This window comes from Cyrtonyx montezumae, unplaced genomic scaffold (assembly GCF_038088225.1).
Source record: "Cyrtonyx montezumae isolate F1298 unplaced genomic scaffold, pur_monq_1.0 scaffold_13, whole genome shotgun sequence".
NCBI classification, from domain to species: domain Eukaryota; kingdom Metazoa; phylum Chordata; class Aves; order Galliformes; family Odontophoridae; genus Cyrtonyx; species Cyrtonyx montezumae.
The window spans coordinates 27312281-27325534 of record NW_027071859.1 but is presented as its reverse complement, the minus strand read 5'-3'; the positions used below and the strand labels follow the sequence as shown (position 1 = coordinate 27325534).

At 44.8% G+C, this 13254-nt stretch overlaps 1 protein-coding gene across 2 annotated transcripts in view; it reads right to left on the bottom strand.

The window, feature by feature from the left end:
- Nucleotides 1-12857, bottom strand: part of FAM135A (family with sequence similarity 135 member A) — an 83299-nt gene extending 70442 nt beyond the window's left edge. Inside the window, exons 1-2 of one of the 2 annotated variants that reach the window (XM_065730888.1) lie at nucleotides 12741-12857; nucleotides 1414-1499 (exon numbers count right to left, since the gene is read on the bottom strand). The gene's annotated coding sequence lies outside the window, so the exon portion shown is untranslated. Of the gene's footprint in view, nucleotides 1-1413; nucleotides 1500-12056; nucleotides 12148-12740 lie in introns of those variants that run through there. The other variant, XM_065730889.1, reaches the window with a different exon arrangement.
- Between the last annotated feature and the right edge of the window lie 397 nt (nucleotides 12858-13254).

Below are 13254 nucleotides of genomic sequence, written 5' to 3'. Positions count from 1 at the left end.
GAGGGAAATCACATGACACGTGCATGGCAATAAAGGGATCAGACCCAGCCAGCACGGGTTCACCAGGGGCAGGTCGTGCTTGTCCAACCTCATCTCCTTCTATGACTGGGTGACCAGACAGGTAGATGAGGGAAAGGCTGTTGATGTAGTCTACCTGGACTTCAGCAAGGCCTTTGACACGGTCTCCCACAGTATTCTCCTAAGGAAACTGGCGGCCTGTGGTGTGGACAGGTTCACTCTTCTCTGGGTGGAGAACTGGCTGGAGGGCCGTGCCCAGAGGGTAGTGGTTAATGGAGTTAAGTCCAGCTGGCGTCCTGTTACAAGTGGTGTCCCCCAGGGGTCAGTTTTGGGGCCCATCTTGTTTAATATCTTTATTGATGACCTAGATGAGGGAATTGAGTGTACCCTCAGTAAGTTTGCAGATGACACCAAGTTGGGAGGATGTGTCAAACTGCCTGAGGGCAGGGAGGCCCTACAGAGGGATTTGGATAGGCTGAACAGCTGGGCTGAGCTCAATGGGATGAGGTTCAATAAGACCAAGTGCCGGGTCCTGCACTTTGGCCACAATAACCCCATGCAATGCTATAGGCTTGGGGCAGAATGGCTTGAAGAATGTAGAGAAGAAAAGGACCTGGGGGTGTTGGTTGATGCTCGGCTCAACATGAGCCAGCAGTGTGCCCAGGTGGCCAAGAAGGCCAACGGCATCCTGGCCTGTATTAGAAATAGTGTAGCCAGCAGGAGCAGGGAGGTGATCATCCCCCTGTACTCAGCTCTGGTACGGCCGCACCTCGAGTACTGTGTTCAGTTTTGGGCCCCTCACTATAAGAAGGACATTGAGGCCCTGGAGCGTGTTCAGAGAAGGGCAGCAAAACTGGTGAGGGGTCTGGAGCACAAGTCTTATGAGGAGCGGCTGAGGGAGCTGGGATTGTTTAGTCTGGAGAAGAGGAGGCTCAGAGGAGACCTTATTGCACTCTACCACTTCCTGAAGGGGGGTTGTGGTGAGGAGGGGGTGGGCCTCTTCTCCCTGATAAATAATGACAGGACAAGAGGGAATGGCCACAAGTTGTGTCGGGGAAGATTTAGATTAGACCTGAGGAAACATTTTTTTTTCCTGAAAGAGTGGTCAGGCACTGAATGGCCTGCCTAGGGAGGTGGTTGAGGCACCATCCCTAGCGCTGTTCAAGAAGCGTTTAGATGAGGTGCTAAAGGATTTGATTTAGTAGTTGGGTAGGGATAGTGATAGGAGGATGGTTGGACTAGATGATCTTGTAGGTCCTTTCCAACCTTATGAACTTATGAACTTTGTTCTCAGTGAAATGCTTGTCTAAAAGTGTCATTAGTCAGCCTCCTGGATTGGGAATTGCAAGACAAACTTAAGAAATAAAACCACAGTACATCCAAAAAATATCTTACCTCTACAGGTAAATACTCCATTTTAGTACTGTAATTAGCCAGTCTTCCAGTTCTTCACTACTGCTGTCAAAATCATACTGCTTGAACTAGAAAACAAAAAACAAATCAAAACAAGAATGTTTTACTAAGTGCAACCTCTCTGAAGCTTTTCAGTACTTATATTCTTTATTCTCTTTTCCCATGTCCTCATAAAGCAAATTCTCTCCAACAAACACACATACGTACCGTCCACCACCACTCTTCCATTTGCCCTCACCTCCTACACCACAATTTTCAGCCTTCTGCAAGCACAGCAGTCTGACACCTACTTTTCCAAAATAAGGCCAAAAAATAAAATGCTTCCCAAAGCTGGTGTGCTGGCACAGCTCACGTTGCCACATTTAGTCAAACCACCTCTGTGATTGCTGAGGAAATTCACCACCAAGCTCCCGAAGGGCTCCACACACCACAGGCGCTCTGCAGCCCACCAGCAACAAAGCCCCAGGCAGGAGGAGATTCTGGTGGGAGTCACCAAACGCATCTCATGTCCCCATGCAGCTACGGAGAGGAGGCAACCTTCAATAATAGGTCAGATGAAATGCTCCCACTAAACCCCACATCTCTCCTGCTCAGGAGACAAATGTACTCTGGCTAAGACAAGTCCTAAGAACATACTTCCCTAAAGCAAACTCCTCGCTCTATCTGTTAGCCTTTACACTTTAGGCATATAAGGAAGGGAATGCTTATTTATGTTTTCTTAGAGGAACGTTGTGTCCTTTCCATATGAATTTCAGAGAAACACAAAACCTATTGCAGCTTGAGCAGGCAAGTCGTGAAACTAAACTGTTTTTGCTTTAGCTTCAGAGAAAATAGAGAAAATAGAGCATAAAAATAAATTACCCAGATTTTTTTAAATAGAAAATGCTTCTGCTTGTCACGTGCAATATAACATCGTCGACACCACAAATTATCCTTAATGCCCTGGTACAATTCCAATACCGTAACATCTCATCAAAACAACACTGACTTTTATTACTTTTATTTAACTGCACAATTCAGGCTGTGCCACGCTTTGTTGTTCTGGTTATTGTTTAAAGCTCCTTTCTTTAAAGAAGAGAACAAGCACAAAATCCTCAGAGTAGCTAAGATTATTCTAGCCTTCAGTTGAGTACTTTATACTCAGAAGAAATCAAAACCAAAAGTAGCGAATCCTACAAATGAAAGTACAACAGAAGCTTGTTTTCCTCTAGTTTTCTCCTAGCCTTCATCAATATTGAGATAATGTTTTTTTCTGAGTTCCTGCAGGAGCTCTGTACATCTCTCTGCCTGACCTTTTTTCTTGTCCTCTCCTCCCTTTATACTCAGATATCCAGTATCTGCCAACACAAACTCAACCACCATCTATCTCTGTGCTGATGACTCATAGATTTGTCCTCCCCACCTGAGAACTGTCTTCAGTTCCAATTTTAGCTGTTTCTTGGATGCAGTCTTCAGCTAAAACTCATCGTGGCTGAAACAGAGATCTTACCCTGACCTGCACAGCTATTCCAGATAGCAGAAGCTCTTTGTAAACCCAAATAGTATGTTTTCATTTCACTTGGTTATCATACACTTGACAAGACTATGCACAAGAGCTGTCAAATGTTACATATGTGATCAGGAATGTGTATCATCTGTCTGGACAGACACAACATATCCACACTGATATCCTCTCTCCTTTTAAATATTGTTAGGCTGAAAAGTGTAATTCACTGCATGTATTAGTTCAGCACAGTGCTGCTAAGAGCCAGCCTTTATCAACCCTCCTTACGCATTTCAGCCTCTCCAGGGAAAGCCCAGAGCTCTGCATCAAGCAGAATTCACTTCTTTTAAAATCCTTTTGGATCTGAGCAGCACCCAGCATCACAGCATCCAGCCTGATGACCAGAGCTCCTCAGCACTAGGAACAGAGCCCAGTTCTCTGTAATTAAAAAGGTGAGAGAGATATAAGAGAGATATAACATAAGAAATGCCAACTGAGTTTTGGGTTACATAAACATCACATTGTAAAACAAGGGGAAAAAACCAACAATGTAATGTTAAAAAGAGGTATCTAGGATACCTTATTCAAATCAATTCAGTATTAAAAAGACAACACAAGCACCACTGAGAAAGAAACAACAGAACAGACTGCTTTATATGAGGATTTCTTATTTGAATGAAGATTATACTGTTTTAAAATCTGCACGGTTCTCAATATCTGAATATAAATATTCACACTTACTTGAGTATAGTTAAATGATGGCCAAATATTATAGGCTCAGAGCAAAACCCAACCACAACAGTTTTCTTCCTGTAGGTTCTCTGAGGCTGTTACTGTGCAGACAGCCATTACATGACTTGATTCACCTTCTCCAACAAAGCTATGTTAGAATGTGACACTTCCATGGACTAGATAAATGACCACTATTCCAAATTTCCCACATTATTCTTTGAATTTAGAACCAATATCTGGTCCTCTGCACAGCACACTGAGAAAAACAGCATGCTCACTACTGCGAGCTGACATCTTCATTATTCCCACTGAGCATGGAAGTCGTGAATATGTTGCACTTGATTTCTTTTCTTCTGCCTTGTTAATAGATCATGTACGTGATGTAGTAATTCATCTTGAACATTTATTAGGCATATTCCATTTTTTCTTAGCATTGCACTTTGTCTGCCTGACAAATGACACCATATTTCTAAGCTTCGTCGTTGAAAAGTTTAACAGGAAAACTTCTGCGGGCAGCAGAGTAAGCAGCTGCTTTCCTGCAGATGCACTCTTCTTTGTTCACTAGGATAAAGCTCTACCTGGCTATGACACCTTGACCAAGCAGATCACACGCCCTGCAGGTACTGTGCACCTATCTGTACCAAGGTAGACCATACAGCAGCTGACTTCTGTATTTCTCCTCCCAGATAGGGGATTCATTGCAGTGTCCCCCCTCTTTGGCTGCCAATGTACACTACTACACATCATCTTTGAGAGACCTTCTCTTTCACATTTGGTGGAATTGAGCAATATTTTCCAACTGTAATTCATAAAGAAAGAGGAAACAGAACACAAACAAACCAAACTGAATGCATTAGCCTTATAGACTTCCCCTAAAATATAAAACACAACTTTTACGATGTAAGTTACGATTAAACGGGTAAGAAATAACTGGCAGAAATCTGACTGCCAGCAAGACCCAGTGAAACACAGCACTTCCATGAAAAAGGAAGAGTGCCAAGGAGAGTGGACTTCTTTTGCTTCTAATTATCACTTAATACAACCAACCCATTTTTTCCCAACAAGCTATTCAGAAGAGCGAGATGGGGCAAAAAGAAAACTTAAGTGCTTCCTCCAAGTATTTAATAAAAAGTCTTCCGAACTTTACATCAGAAGCACAGAATGATCTCACAATAAACTAAAAAAACAACAAACCAACAATGAATTTGAAAGCTGCACTTTTTTTTTGGCTTAAATAACCAACTGCATAACAATATATTCACCTTCTAATCTCAAGAATTAAGGAAAGATGTGCTATGCAGGAATTAACAGACTAGGAAAGGGAAGCTTGCTAAAATAATTCAATTCTATTCAACTGAAGACGTTCTTCATAAAGGGTCTAGTAAGGATTTATTGCAGTGTACTTAGAACATACTTCCTTTTCCTAGTCATAAAGCAAGAAAATCAACACTTCTTTGAATTCCATGCGCTAGGCAATGCAATGAAATGAAAAATAACTCTTGTGTGTACAAATGAATTTGGCATTAAAACATCTGCAGTGACTGTTGCTGTCATTACTCTGCCATATTTTATGAATCAGTGTAACACTCCAGTCTCTTATTGCAACTTCCTTTACAACACAAGCAGATTTATTGTTAAAAAATAGATCTTTAAGAGAAATAAAGAAGAAATTTAACAGTGCATGCTCAGTAAATTACTTCTTAAGTAGCACTTCTGTAAATAAAACAGAGCACAATTTACTGAGTTAAGTCATTGTTCCAATACCTGCTCCGAGGTCACGGTTTGACAAGACAGTAAATACAGTTTAGATTTGACAGGTTGATTTTTACTGGAAGGCTTCATGCCAAATAGTTACTGTCTTTCCTCCCACAGTAGGCATTAAGACAGCACAAATGATATATTGTGTACTCTTATTAACTTGAGAAACGTGATAGTTTCCCTGCCTGATCAAAGTTACTGTACAAAATCTGACAGTAAATCTGATCCAGGATCAGCGGTCACAAAGCCACATCCTTGGTAGCTCCTACACGAATACCATCTGTGGCAACAGGCTGGATGTGCCAAGATGGAAGAACAGGCGCTCTGCTCGGACCTTTCAGCAGACAGAAATTATTTCATTGACAGATGGGGTACTGCATCAGAGCCTCGTTTATTTTTTAACACATAATGTTAATAACCTAACACAAAGTCAGCTGACTTGGAGCTGACTTTAAAGGCATATATCTGTAAAAATGTAAACTCTAATATTAATTTTTTGTTACAGTTTGGCTTCCAGTTTCCCACTATTTTAGCAAAACAAATCAAGGCAAACATTATTACATATTAATTTCAGTTAGACGATTACTTCTTTGATATTAAATGCAAAAAAAACCCAACCGTTACAATTCTGAAAATATAAAGCACTGTTCTCATCTTGAAATCTGCCCACTGCCTTTACTCAATACTGAACAGAGAAACGTCACAGCTTCTTATTTTGTTCTTTGTTCATGATTTTCAACCATTGATTCTACAAAGACCCTCCCTGCAATTGTTGTGATACACAAAGCATGCATTAGCCTTACACTCAAATCTTTTTTGTTTTAGTACAATGCAATTTAGTTCTGGTTATGTGCTACAAACATAAAGTTGAAGGACAATTGAACGGACTGCCACTGGGAGCACTGACCTCACAAAGCTAACGTGGTCATTAGAAAAGTATCCCAGAACATGTGCTAAAGCTATTTACACACGCAGTTTTCAGAAACACACTGAGGCAATCTCCATGTCAGTTTAGTGCAATACCTTACTGCTGCTGGCTCATCTTTACAGTGACTCGGTAAAGAAGAACCTTACTGACCCCTCTAACTTCCAGCAACTTATTTCCTGCTCCTTTCCCAATCTAAGAGCACCAACTTGGAGCACATCTAACCTTTGTAAGTTTACATTATCACTCTTTTCTACCACTGCAGCCTGGAGTAAACCAGATCAGGCCCAACAGGAATAGAAGTCAGAAAAGAGAAAAAGAACAAAATTACGAAAAATCAATCCTTGCTCTCTTTTATTTGCTTTACAAAGATCTGTATATACTTAGGCCAATATTAACACCTAGCCCTGAAGAAATGAGCAAGAACTCAGCAAGAATTTAAGCCATCCCCTCCCATGAAATTATACCAGATCACCAGCAGCAGCTTGACAAGTCCCAGGTGCTCATTTCTATCTTCACAGCATCTCACTCCCACAACACATTGCTCGTGGGACAGCATTTTAAAATGAATTAGTTACCATTTTAGAATCATCTATTTTTTGCAGAGCTCGATCAGATCACTTCCTTATCCTGTTTCAAAGCACAGCTCCACAAATAGCCCTCACCATTCCTGATGGGGAAGGGACAGTGAGCTGCAGCAAGGGAGACAGCAGCACCTCAGAGCTCCCTTCACACCAAAACAAGCCAAGCAAAGAGGCTTAAACGGCAGCAATTGTAGAGCAACTTCAAGGGCTTGTGTTTCAGGGAAGGAAACACCCTGTGAATCCTCCTGGGGGGGTAGATGGGGGATATACCTCTCCTGAAGGAAGCACGAGGGGCTGTGAAGTGTGAGGTGCTTCAAGCACACCTCCCTTCAGGCTTCATGGCTTGGAGCCATGCTCTGCTTGCAGGATTACTGACTGGTGGTATGAAGAGCCTCAAATGACAGCACACCTTTAGCTGAAGCACGGCTTTTCCCCTTCCTGTCACAGAGGCAGAGTGCCAGGCCTGCCCCGGCCTCCGCTGTGGGCCTCACTCTGTGCTCTGCACAGTGCCAGCACTGCCCTACCAGCATGGTGCCAAAGGAAGTTACGTCTCCCTGTTAAACAAATACAGCGACCTTATCAAGTTTTGCTCTTGTTTATTCTACAGCTTAAGAGCTCGATGCCCCTTTTCCTTCCCCACATGCTGCCTCTCCAGCAGAATAACGCTGACTCTGATGAGCTGCAAAGAGAACTGACACAAATGCAAAATGGCATTGCTGTGCTCAGAAGAAACATGCTCAAAATAAAACGAACTTAATGATCACCTTCAGCTCCTTCTATGGGTAGATTTGAAGGGTTACATCAAAACAAAGCAGTTAACTGATTTTGGAATCAGCCTGAACCATGATGGTAATTACAAGGCATTCCCTTGTAAACAATTGTTGGTAACGCTGAATAGTTTTTGTTCATCCTTCTCTTTCCTACAATTTACCTGTCATATTCAGTCCAAAATTTATACACTAGTGCTTTCTATTCACTGAATTCCTTATATGCCCCTTTCAAATACGCTACAGCTAGAATAAGGATAAAACAGCAATTAAATACAACATGACACATTCAGAGGAAAGAAGCCCAGCTACCAGGAGACAAGTTACCCATACTCTGTGGATGTGCAGCTTATTAGTTTTCCAACAGATCCTCGTCACTTCCCATCCTGGCTGAGAGGGACAAACTCAAAGCTGATTACACTGACTAGAGTTATCTTCCCATCTAAACTCCACCATCTTTCATAGATCTCACAAGTCAAAAGACAAGTACATACCTGTCCGAACTTCTTGTCACCAACCAACAGTCAAACCAAGTATTTGTACCCTGAGCTGACATTCACATTACTATCAGGGTATCACAATGTCCTTTTCACAGAAGGGATCATATCTGAAGAGCACGCAGTGTAAAATTAGTGCCAGGTTAAATCCAATGACACTGAGCTTCTTCCCGAGCGACAAGGGAAAGGGACAGTAGGAAAAGTCTGACCTGACATGGCAGCGTAAGGCTGGAGATGCTGGTCCCAGCTTCCACCTTTAGGTTGAGTACTGGCCTCAGCTACTGTGAGGCTTTCTCTCTTTGCCATTTTACATGAAAAGCAGTAAATCCAGAATTTTTACTGCCTATGCCCTATTGTTCTGGCACCTCAAATATCTGCACTACTGTGGCATATTTTGAGCCAACCTATTTCACTGAGCTGAGGGATTTACAGTCTGAGGTACATAAAATCCCAGGCTCTGGAATTATCTGATTGTTGATTTAATCTCAGGTTGCCCAGAATTCTTTTTTTATTTTTTTAGGCCAGCTAGATTGAAATGACTAGATATACAAACACCTCTACTAATAAAAGACACAATTCTAATCTACACTACTTAGAATTCTTTTACAAGGAAAAACACAAACATTATGCAGAAAAATCAAATGACAGCCTGGAAAGGAAGCATTTTCTCCAAAAAGTACTTCTTCAACCTTCTGAAGAGCAAGTAGCACTACATTTTTCTCATTAGTTTTAATGCAAAGAAACTGAGTCATTCTGATATAGAAACTCCAAATCCTTACAGGGATACTTGCTTTACTAACTTCAGAAAATCATCCCTGTTGCAGGCAGGGACACCTCCCTCTAGTCCAGGTTGCTCAAAGCCCCATCCAACCTGGCCTGGAATATGCATATATAAAATTATATAACATCAGAGTTAACAAACGTGTAACGTGTCATTTAAAAGATATAAACTGGAAAAATATTGTTTTTAATTTTCCTGATATTAAGTCGTGCAACTTAGGAAGGAAGATATTTTGAATTTATTTTTAGTGAGAAGTATTGACAAGGGAGACTTCAAGTTTTGCTTCCAACAAAACTGTTGGCAAAATAACAGGATCAAGATTCTTAGCACTGAAAATGCCCCCAAATCCAAATACTCCATAGAGAAAGTTCATGAATAGAACTGATGCCATTTCAGTCCATTTTCCCACTTTCAACCTTTATAAAAACTGAACTCTTGGAGGCTTCGCTCTGTTCCTTATTCCTCTGCCTGTTCTTTCCAAGAATAGTGCTGTCACAGATTTCCTGCTTGAAGTAAACACAGTTCACACACCTGACTTTTCCCTGACCTCAAACCACGGCAAACTATTTCCTCCCTTTCAGATTTTCTCCTTGTATACCCTTCGTTGTATACTCGTGTTACCACGAATGTTCCACGTATTGTTCTCTGAGGAAGACAATTTGTAAGACAGACTTCTACAAATCCCAACTACACCACGTTACCAACATACCGCCCGCTTTCGCTAGAAATGAACGCATAAATATTTAACTGCTGTGCTCATACTTCTACAGTGACAGAGCTTTCCATGCACAGTACTTTCTGAGATGTATTCCACGAGCGAGCGTCATCAAAATGTGCTTAGTAAAATGCTGCAGTAATCCAAAAGCAACAAACGCTTAAACTGAAAAGCACGTGCCTCGTCACACAGAAATCATAAAGCACACAAACGTTAGCAGAACACTGTTCTGCCTGGCTGTGCTGCAGAAATGGCATCTACTCAGCAGCAATATGGTTGTAGAAAGTTCACAGGGAGAAGAAAAAGCAGCTTTTGAGTGTATCTGACCAAATGGATGCTGACTGTTGCTCCTCCTGATTTCAACCAGCGAGATGCAAAGTCCTGAAGGTTCCTATAACCCACATGTAAAGCATTCCACCACACTCCTCATTGAAAAAAAAAATATCACATTTCCGAAGCTTTTCTGATGGCAGGGAAAAATGAATTTAAGACTAATTCATAATTAAATAAGTGTTATGATCATAGTTTAACCAGAAAAGAAATGGAACATGCTTGCATTCCGCACCAATCCTTTGGCTATGTGCTTTCTGAGCCAGCAGCCTGTCAGAGGTGCCTGACATACAGCAGCAGGCTCACAGAATAAATACCCATCATGAACAATTACTGGTCAACACACAGATGCTACTTCTCTCCCCTGTCATTAAAGCAATGGAAAGCACTAGTGAGATTGTATTTTTCCACACAAGGAAAGCAGGAGGGATGAAATCCCACACAATACAAATGCAACACGTCAACCCTAGTTAACTAGAGAGTGTATCCCACCAAGGGCTACATCCCTCAGTGATTGAGGACCAAGGGGTGCAAAAGAACATGAACAGTACTATGAGAATCAGAGCTGCAATGGGGCTCCCACATCTCTACCCACAGTAGTTGAAGACCTTGCCACTCACTGCAGTCCACCTCCCTGCCAGCATTTGCTTTCCTGGCCACTTCCATGCACAGCCAACACTGTCAGAAGGAGCTCACACGAAACACAGAAACATTTTGTTACAGCATATTAACTGCATCTTAAACCACAACGATAAGGTCTAGCCGAAGCTCAGTATTCCTTGATGGACTACCAACATCAACAGTAAATGCAGCAGCATGAATTTTGATTTTCACTCCTCTTTTCTGCTTGGGAACTACATTCACTGCTCTGTGCGGTGTAAAATGCAAGAGGCAGTCCTAGAGACAAGATCCGGAACAAAACTACTGTGCTTATCTGCATGAGGGCTTTGGGGGCTTCAGAACATACACTGAAGCTTATTTCTTCTGCAGCCTGAACAGAATACAAGATGCAATTGTTGGGCTTTTGCTGAACTCAGAAGTAAATACTACAGCAGTGGAATTAGATTCAACCAGCAAATGTACTGGGTTGTCTGGCACTTATCTCTGAATCACAGTTCTGAGATTTTGGTTGCTGCATTCACTCGACTACTACTGATTACTCACCAAACCTTACCCAAGCCACTCATTCTTACTTCAGTTTAAAGTAAAGACAACAAATCAATTTAACTAATTGAAATATTTTCAGATATTGCTGTGAATGACCAATTTTATAGGACTGTACGTCACATCAAGTAAATTTAAACCATACCAGAGAATGAGTTCTAATGTACTCTTTACTGATTACTGAAGGAAAGCTGATGAAACGACCTATGCTACTGAGGGGGAAAAATGAGAGGCACCTATGAACGTGTGGGCTCTGAGCTTCAGGTGATCCCTGACACGTCAGATGCAGCTACTCACACTGTGACAGCCACAGAAAAAAAAAGAGCAAGACAGTGATTCTTTTTCATTCATTTTGAGTATATATAAAAATCCAGCCACAGCCTGGTTCACTGCTCACTACCTGCAGAACAGCATTTTCAGTGTCAACAGGCAAAGAACTGTAGAATGGAACAATACAAACTATGCTGGAATACTCCGTTTGCTCTTCCACAAACCAACATTTTTTCATCCTGAAAAAGCCATAGCGTTCCAGCAGAGCCCAGCTTTCCTTTAGCAAGGGCCAAGCACTTCTTCTCCATAATCAAAATGCTCCGTAAGACATTCAGGGGATTGAAATGTGATTCAGAGCATTACGGATCACAGCAGCAGTATTTCCTGAGGATCAGCCCAACAAACAAAAAGCAATGTGCAAAATTTTTGCTCGCCTTGCCCACATGTAAGTCGGCAGTAGGGCAGCTGAGCTCCTTAAAGCAAACCGCGGTAGAACATAAAGGCCACCTACACCCAGTACCTGGTAAAACGATAAGACGGAATATAGAAAAGTTTGCTTACTTTTCAATCAGAAAAGCCCACTGCGTGGAGCAAAGGCCCTGAACACCTCCGTACTCACAGCATTCATGTGACCGTCAATCCCACAAACTGTATCTTAAAATCGGTTGCGTTATGCAACTTCCAAGCGGCGCGCCTGTAACCTACAAGCACGCAACATCCCCCGGACACGTCAATACCCGCCCGCAGCACCGCGGGGCTCCTCGCGCAGGTTCCGCCGCCAGCACCGAGCGGCCGTGCCGGGGTTGTTCCCGTCCCGGCCCGGCTGCTCCCGGGGCCTCAGCAGGAAGCACCCGGCAGCTGTTCCCAGCGCTCGGCCGCACTGCGCGAAAACATTACAAAATAAAAGCTATCGTTTCAGCTCCCGGCACACAGACGGCAGCGCTTCCCAGCGCGGGAGGCGGCGAGCCCGGCCGGCCGCTGCTCCGACAAGAACGAGGTGGAAATGATTCCTGACCTATTTTCGGAGCGATAAACAATCGGCGGCGGCCGAGCGCTGCCCGGGCACCGAAACTTCAGCCCGCCGCCTCCCCCTCCCAACAGGGGCCGGGCCGGAGCGGCGCCGTAGGGGCCGGGAGGGTCCCGCAATAAACACGTCCCCCTTGCAGCGTGCCCCTGGCGGGCACGGGGCTCCGTTCGGCCGCAGCCCGGCGGAAGGGGCCGGGAGGCGGAGCGGGTGTTGGTGGGGGGGGACGCGCCGCGCTCCCGCCGCCCGCCCCCCCTTTCGCCGCCGCCCCGCACCGACCTGGGACAGAAAGGAGCGGCCGCCGCCGCTCGGCCGTCGCCTGCTCGCTTCCCGCTCGCAGCGCAGTCCAGGCCGCGGCAGCAGCGGGGTGGCGTAGCGCGGGCATCCGCCGCTCCCGGAGCCGCCGGCGCTGGGCGGGGAGGGGTGGGGGGGGGGGCTGCCGGGAGCCGGCCGCGAGCCGCTTCCTGCCGCCCCGCGCCGAGGGCCGGCGGGTGCCGGAGGGTCGCGGCCGCCTCTGGAGGAACGATCCCGCGGCTAGGAACAGGCGGAGGCTGGCGGCGGCGGAGCGCTCGGTCGCCGCATCCCCAGCTCCCCGCCGGGCTTTCCGCGCCGCCTCCGGCTCCGAGGAGTCGCTCCCGCGGCGCTGCTGGCAGCCGGAGCCCCGCCGCCGCGCCCGGCTCGGGCTCTTGCTCCCCCTGCCGCCCCGCCGGGCCGCGGCTCGGGCTCCTCCCGCGGCTCCGCGGGGCCGGGCCGGGCCGGGCCGGAGGGGAGCGGCCGGCGGGGCCTCGGGCGC